Consider the following 8,633-nt stretch of genomic DNA (forward strand, 5'->3'; position numbering starts at 1 on the left):
CCCCTGGTGGAAACAAACACAATAAAAGTAGCAAAATGGTAATTATTATACCATGTATTATAGGAATGATGAGAATGTTCCTTGGTGGACAGACAAAAGTGGTGTCCTCCTATGCACAAAGGAATGCCTTCCACTGCAATGGTCAAGTTACTAATATTATATTGCTGTTTATGATGAGATAATTGTTCTATTCCCCCGCAAGCTGGTGGGGGAAAGAAGGCAGTCTCATTAGTGCATACCTGCACTTCTGGTTTCCCCCAGGAAACTGCTCTTACTAATGGGGGATTAGGTATATATGCCCAATATGTATGATTACTTGCCGATACACCGATTACCTGACATGTCACCACCGCCATCATGGCAAGCAAAAGATTGGTAGGATTCCGAGGTTGCCCTGCCTTCATTAACGTCTTCGCTGCTTCCTGGGTCAACTTCTTCACTTGACCCCACGTAGGAGGTGTTGCTTCCCTTGTACGGAAAGTAAAGCTTCTCTGCATAGTAAGCTCTTCGAATTTTTGAACAAAGGGATTAGCCATTGTTGATTTTGATCAATCTTGCTGGGGTCCAAAACCTGTAATTATTAACAGAAATGGAAGCATACCCTCGTCCCAAATATATAAATGATGCTGGGATCCAACCTTTCTCTTTATCTTTATACCAAATAGGCATATTCAAGATCTTCTTATCCTCTTCTTTCCCTTGAAAATGCAACTCTGCTGCTGATAGATTTCCCTTGCTCCAAACATTCAAAAAATTTAGGGTAAGTAAGGTTTTATTCAGAATGTCTTTAGGTTTCATAAATCTCTCCTGTTCCCCCTTTTTTTATTTTTTCAAGATATCCATGCAAGGTACTATTAGCTCTTTCAATGATAGCTTGCCCTTGACTATTATAAGGAATACCAAAAGTATGAGTTATATGCTATTGGGATAAAAAGTGAGCTAATTTTGCGGATTGGTAGGCAGGTGCATTATCAGTTTTCAATTCAAGTGGTAATCCCATAACTGCCAAACAAGATAACAAATGAGTAATAACAGCATCAGCCTTTTCAGAATGTAATGCAGTGGCCCATTGAAAATGAGTGCAAGTATCTATAGTATGATGCACACATTTTTGTTGTCCAAAAGAAGAAATGTAAATTACATCCATTTGCCATATCTGATTTGCTTGTTGTCCTCTCATGTTGACACCTGGTGGGGTAAATGGCAAAGTAAAGGGTGCACATATGGAACAAGAATGAACAACATTTTGAGCTTGTTTTCGAGTAATAGCATGAGACTTTTGTAATCCTTTGGAGTTGGTATGCTGTAAGAGATGTTCTTATTTTGTTGATTCTATAGGATAAAGTAAGGCATCAATTGTAGCATTTCTGAATGATAAGGATCCAGGAAGGGCAGAATGTGCACGGATGTGAGTAAAGAAAATTAACTCTGAATGCTGCAAGAGCAATTGTTGTACTTGGTAAAACAATTTATCAATAGCTGTTTTAAGGGTCAGTGGAAGGGAGACATAGGGAAGCTGTAGGCAAGAGAGAACAGCATATGGAGAATCTGAAACAATGTTACTAGGAAGTTGGGGAAAATCTTGCAAAACTAAATAGATAGCCCACAATTCAGCAGGCTGTACAGAAGAAAATGAGTGGGGGAGAACCTTGGAACTTTCCAGGATCCAATATCCAGCAGTATTTTTATTTGCATCTGTAAAAGTAGTGGGTCCCTTAACTGGAACATCTGAAATTGGGGAATGAGATAACATAGAGTTAGTCCAGAGAAAATCAATCAATTTAGATGATGGATAATGATTAGAAAATGAACCAGGATACGAGGCAAGAGAAATTTGCCAGTTTTCATTAAATTGTAAACATCGAGATATTTGAGCAGTTGTTAACTGAGTAACAATCTGGTGTGGTTCACATCCTGATAATTGTAAAATACGATGGCGACCTTTCTGTATAAGGAAGGCTAATTTATCCATATATGTAGTCAATTTTTTAGAAAAACTGTTAGGTAAGAAAACCCATTCTTTTAATCTTTTTTCTTGAGCAATTACACCAGATGGAGAAGAAGGGGTATGAAATATTATAAACGAAATAGGTTGAGACTCATGTAAGTAAGTCAAAAAGCCGTCATTTAGTCATTGCTCAACAAATTGAAGTTCCTGTAAAGCCAATGGGGTTAAGGTCCGGGGGCTATCCAGAGCTGTATCTCCCTCTAAAGTAGAAAACAAATGTCATAATTGATAAGTAGAAATCCCAAGTACCAGGCGTAGCCAATTAATATCTCCCAATAACTTTTGAAAGTCATTTAAGGTTTTGAGATGGTCTCTTCTAATTTGCAACTTTTGGGGCCTTATTCTATGTTGTTCCAATATTGTACCTAAATACGAAATAGGAAAGTCCTTTTGAATTTTTTCCGGGGCTATTTGCAAATTGTATAGTCTTAAAGCCTCCTGTACTTTTAGAAAAAAATCATCACGTTCAGCAATACTAGGAGCTGCTAATAGGAGATCATCCATATAATGATATAGAATATAATTGGGGTATTCTTGACGGAGGGATTGTAAAGAGTGAGATACAAATTCTTGGCATAAGGTAGGACTAGTTGTCATTCCCTGTGGTAAGACTGTCCATTGATAACGCTTAACAGGCTGAGCATGATTAAGAACAGGAACTGTAAAAGCAAATTTATGTCTATCTTGCAATTGTAGGGGAATGGTTAAAAAAAAAAACAGTCTTTAAGATCTAGCACCATTAAGGACCAATTCTGAGGAATAAGAGCTGGAGAGGGGAGTCCCAATTGTAATGCTCCCATAGGTTCAATACATTTATTAACTTCTTGTAAATCAGTTAACATTCTCCATTTCCAGATTTATTTTTTATAACAAAAACAGGAGAATTCCAGGGGGAGGTAGAGGGCTCTATATGATCAAGTTGGAGTTGTTCTTCTACTAATTGTTCTAATGCCTCGAGCTTTATTTGTGGTAATGGCCACTGCTCAACCCATTTTGGAGTATTAGTTAACCATTTTAATGGGAGTGCTCGAGGAATTTGAGCAGTGGCTACTAGTTTTCCAATGGAATGGTTACAGAAGCCCCCAAAGGAGAGAGAAGATCTCTTCCCCATATATTAATAGGTATATTTACAATATAAAAGGTAAAAAACACTGATCTCCTATTATGGAATTGTCAGTGCAAGGGATCGGTACTCTTCCAGACATCTGCAATGGAGCCCAGTCCCGTCAGCATTAGAGTCCTTTTTTCTTTTTTCCAATCTTGGGGCCATTGTTGAGAAGAAATGACTGAAACTTCCGCCCCTGTGTCTACTAGTGCCTCAAAGTTGTTTCCTTGTATAATCAAGGAGAGAACAGGGCGAGAATCTTTGATAAGCATTTCCCCAAATATATGTCACCCAGTACTTCCAAATCCTCCTGTTCGTTCATTAGGAAGAGCCAAAAGGGGTGATAAGGCAAGAGAAGTATTTGAGCAATACGCTCCCCAGCTAACAATGAAAGCATGGTAGAAGTAGAAACCATAATAAAAATTTCCCCAACATAGTCAGAGTCTATTACCCCAGAAATTATGGTTCAGTTCAGTTCACCGCTCAGTTGTGTCCGACTCTTTGCGACCCCATGAATCGCAGCATGCCAGGACTCCCAGTTCATCACCATCTCCCGGAGTTCACTCAGACTCATGTCCTACGAGTCCATGATGCCATCCAGCCATCTCATCCACGATCGTCCCTTTCTCCTCCTGCTCTCAATGCCTCCCAGTATCAGAGTCTTTTCCAATGAGTCAACTCTTTGCATGAGGTGGCCAAAGTACTGGAGTTTCAGCTTTAGCATCATTCCTTCCAAAGAAATCCCAGGGTTGATCTCCTGCAGAATGGGTTGGTTGGATCTCCTTGCAGTCCAAGGGACTCTCAAGAGTCTTCTCCAACACCACAGTTCAAAAGCATCAATTCTTCTGCACTCAGCCTTCTTCACAGTCCAACTCTCACATCCATACATGACCACTGGAAAAACCATAGCCTTGACTAGATGGACCTTAGTCGGCAAAGTAATGTCTCTGATTTGAATATGCTATCTAGGTTGGCCATAACTTTTCTTCCAAGGAGTAAGCGTCTTTTAATTTCATGGCTGCAACCACCATCTGCAGTGATTTTGGAGCCCCCAAAAATAAAGTCTGACACTGTTTCTACTGTTTCCCCATCTATTTCCCATGAAGTGATGGGACCAAATGCCATGATCTTCGTTTTCTGAATGTTGAGCTTTAAGCCAACTTTTTCACTCTCCTCTTTCACTTTCATCAAGAGGCTTTTCAGTTCTTCTTCACTTTCTGCCATAAGGGTGGTGTCATCTGCATATCTGAGGTTATTGATATTTCTCCCGGCAATCTTGATTCCAGCTTGTGCTTCTTCCAGTCCAGCATTTGTCATGATGTACTCTGCATAGAATAAGCAGGGTGACAATATACAGCCTTGACGTACTCCTTTTCCTGTTTGGAACCAGTCTGTTGTTCCATGTCCAGTTCTAACTGTTGCTTCCTGACCTGCATACAGATTTCTCAAGAGGCAGGTTAGGTGGTCTGGTATTTCCATCTCTTTCAGAATTTTCCACAGTTTATTGTGATCCACGCAGTCAAAGGCTTTGGCATAGTCTATAAAGCAGAAATAGATGTTTTTCTGGAACTCTCTTGCTTTTTCCATGATCCAGCGGATGTTGGCAATTTGATCTCTGGTTCCTCTGCCTTTTCTAAAACCAGCTTGAACATCAGAGAGTTCACGGTTCACATATTGCTGAAGCTTGGCTTGGAGAATTTTGAGCATTACTTTACTAGCATGTGAGATGAGTGCAATTGTGTGGTAGTTTGAGCATTCTTTGGCATTGCCTTTCTTTGGGCCTGGAATGAAAACTGACCTTTTCCAGTCCTGTGGTCACTGCTGAGTTTTCCAAATTTGTTGGCATATTAAGTGCAGCACTTTCACAGCATCATCTTTCAGGATTTGAAAGAGCTCAACTGGAATTCCATCACCTCCACTAGCTTTGTTCGTAGTGATGGCCCACTTGACTTCACTTTCCAAGATGTCTGCCTCTAGATGAGTGATCACACCATCATGATTATCTGGGTCGGGAAGATCTTTTTTGTACAGTTCTTCCATGTATTCTTGTCACCTCTTCTTAATATCTTCTGCTTCTGTTAGGTCCATACCATTTCTGTCCTTTATCGACCCCATCTTTCCATGAAATGTTCCCTTGCTATCTCTAATTTTCTTGAAGAGATCTCTAGTCTTTCCCATTCTGTTGTTTTCCTCTATTTGTTTGCATTGATCGCTGAAGAAGCCTTTCTTATCTCTTCTTACTATTCTTTGGAACTCTGCATTCAGATGCTTATATCTTTCCTTTTCTCCTTTGCTTTTTGCCTCTCTTCTTTTCACAGCTATTTGTAAGGCCTCCCCAGACAGCCATTTTGCTTTTTTGCATTTCTTTTCCATGGGGATGGTCTTGATCCCTGTCTCCTGTACAGTGTCACGAACCTCATTCCATACTTCATCAGGCACTCTGTCTATCAGATCTAGACCCTTAAATCTATTTCTCACTTCCACTGTAGAATCATAATAGATTTGATTTAGGTCATACCTGAATGGTTTAGCGGTTTTCCCTACTTTCTTGAATTTAAGTCTGAATTTGGCAATAAGGAGTTCATGATCTGAGCCACAGTCAGCTCCTGGTCTTGTTTTTGTTGACTGTATGGAGCTTCTCCATGTTTGGCTGCAAAGAATATAATCAATCTGATTTCGGTGTTGACCATCTGGTGATGTCCATGTGTAGAGTCTTCTCTTGTGTTGTTGGAAGAGAGTGTTTGCTATGACCAATGCGTTTTCTTGGCAAAACTCTATTAGTCTTTGCCCTGCTTCATTCTGCATTCCAAGGCCAAATTTGCCTTTTACTCCAGGTGTTTCTTGACTTCCTGCTTTTGCATTCCAGCCCCCTATAATGAAAAGGACATCTTTTTTTGGGTGTTAGTTCTAAAAGTTCTTGTAGGTCTTCATAGAACCGTTCAACTTCAGCTTCTTCAGTGTTACTGGTTGGGGCATAGACTTGGATAACTGTGATATTGAATGGTTTGCCTTGGAGATGGACAGAGAGCATTCTGTCATTTTTGAGATTGCATCCAAGTACTGCATTTCGGACTCTTTTGTTGACCATGATGGCTACTCCATTTCTTCTAAGAGATTCCTGCCCACAGTAGTAGATATAATGGTCACGTGAGTTAAAGTCACCCATTCCAGTCCATTTTAGTTCGCTGATTCCTAGAATGTCGACGTTCACCCTTGCCATCTCTTGTTTGACCACTTCCAATTTTCCTTGATTCATGGACTTGACATTCCAGGTTCCTATGCAATATTGCTCTTTACAGCATCGGATCTTGCTTCTATCACCAGTCACATGCACAACTGGGTATTGTTTTTGCTTTGGCTCCATCCCCTCATTCTGTCTGGAGTTACTTCTCCACTGATCTCCAGTAGCATATTAGGCACCTACTGGCCTGGGGAGTTCCTCTTTTGGTATCCTATCATTTCCTCTCAAAGCCGCGCTGCCAAGGCCTAATATCAAGCCAAAAATGCCTTTAGGCAATGGTCCAAATTCATTTGTTTTTAATTTGTAAATGCCTCCTCCTGGTGACAAATCAGCAGCAGCACTCCCTGAAGTAGCAGACCGTAAATCTGAAATCATCATCTGAGGTCCTTTTAATGGGGCATTGACTTGTAACAGTTGCTGGGAGGGAACAGGGTTGGGGAAGGTGGGATGGCAGGAGGACAAGGAGAAGTCCCCAGTATTGTTCCTGGGCCCCAAGGACTTAGGCCCACAGGATAGTTTCCCGGTATCAGGTTGCCAATTTCGTCTGTCTGCATTTATTAGTCCAATGAAGCCCCTTCCCACACCGACGGCAAGGTCCAGGAGGAGTCTTATTCTTCCCAGCAAGAGATCTGTCTTTAGGAATGGCACCTTGATCAGCTTTTAATTTCTGACACTCTCTTTTCATATGACCAGGTTTTCCACAATGGAAGCAGTTACCTCCCTTTTGTGGTCTCATAGCTTTGGCCAAGGCTGTAGCAAAGACATTAGCCTGATGCTCTGTTCCTCCTACTCCCAAGCAGGCTCTGATATATTCACCTACAGATGCACCCTGTCCCTTTAAAGGTTTCAGTATATGCTTGCTTTCAGGATTTGCATTTTCAAATGCTAAAGTTTGTAATAATATCTCTGAAATCTCATCCCTCCCTACAGCTCGTTCCACAGCTACCCTCAATCTTGCTAGAAAATCAGTATATGGCTCACTGGGGCTGTGCATTGTTTTAACAAAGGAGGGCTGGGCGTGGCCAGTAGGCACCACACGGTGCCATGCTCGTAAAAAGACCTGGCGGACTTGTTGTAAGTCCTGATCAGAGTACTGAGCCTGTTCTCTTAAAGCCCGATAATGGCCCTCTCCCATTGGCTTGTCCTTGAGAGGACCAGAGGGATTCTGTCCCTCATTAATCCGAGCCTGCTTTCTAGCTTCTTCTTCCCACCAGCTACGAAGTTGCAACCATTGAGAACCCTCTAAGACAGCTTGGGCAATAGATTCCCAATCTAACGGAATGATTAATTTGCCTTTTCCCAATGATTCCAGCATAGCCAAAACAAAGGGAGATTGAGGACCGTACTGCGCTAGTGCAGCTTTAAGATCTTTAAAAATTTTATATTCCAAAGGAGTGTATTGAATATTTATCGCGTTGTCATTTTGCTGTCTCTGGATGGGAAATAATTGTGGAGGATCGATAAAACCACCAGGGGGAGGAGGTAAGTCATCATCATGAAGCATAGACAAAGGAAAGGAGAACTGACAACGTTCCATGCCCACATCGGGCCGATCAACCACAGTGGGGAAAAGAGAAGCATAAGGAGGAGCAGAAGGTGTGGATTTCTTCTCCTCCTTGTGGGATTTCTACCACTCCTGGAATAGATAGGTCACTTCTTTAATCTCTTTGCCCTCCTCTGACGAAACCGAAGAAGCCTCCAAATCTGATTCCGAACTAATAGATGTCTCACCATTTCCAGGAGGAGGCTCACCTGTATCCTTGCCTTCAGGCAATGCAGAAGCCCCATCAATGTCTGACACATCCTCATAAATTGCCTCTCCCTTCCTTGAAGCATTAGATTTAGTTTCACTATCAGTAGAAAGCAAGGTCAAAGCCTGTGTTATAGCACTACACAAAGTCCATAACTTCAAAGAGATCACATTACCCTTCTGATGTTGCTTTCTCAATTCCTTTTGAATTATTTTCCATTCCTTCAAATTTAACTGTAACTTAGTTTGATATTGAAACCAATGACAATATTGCTCCACCAAGCGAAAGAGCTCACTCAATCGAAGAGTCGAGGCCTTAACGCCTATGGAGTGGAGAAGTCCTTTGACTAACTTCATGTATTGTGTCTATAATGATGAGGAATTCCCCATGATTTTCCCGAAAGTTCCCTTGCTATGGATGTAAAATCCCCCCGGGGTTACTCACCCTTTCGGTTTCACTCGAGCCCCACGTTGGGCGCCAGATGTTGCGAGCGAAATGACACAAAGACAAGACACATGAGACACCCAA

The 8,633-nt window shown here is 41.4% G+C and overlaps 1 long non-coding RNA gene across 1 annotated transcript; it reads right to left on the reverse strand.

The window, feature by feature from the left end:
* Positions 1-415: 415 nt before the first annotated feature.
* LOC120859330 lies at positions 416-8,582 on the reverse strand. The gene is made up of 2 exons (XR_005720055.1): positions 8,550-8,582; positions 416-571 (listed from the first exon to the last, which is right to left on the reverse strand). It is a non-coding gene; the product is annotated as an uncharacterized LOC120859330 (long non-coding RNA).
* Between the last annotated feature and the right edge of the window lie 51 nt (positions 8,583-8,633).

This window comes from Oryx dammah, unplaced genomic scaffold, assembly GCF_014754425.2.
Source record: "Oryx dammah isolate SB20612 unplaced genomic scaffold, SCBI_Odam_1.1 HiC_scaffold_590, whole genome shotgun sequence".
Taxonomy (NCBI): Eukaryota; Metazoa; Chordata; class Mammalia; order Artiodactyla; family Bovidae; genus Oryx; species Oryx dammah.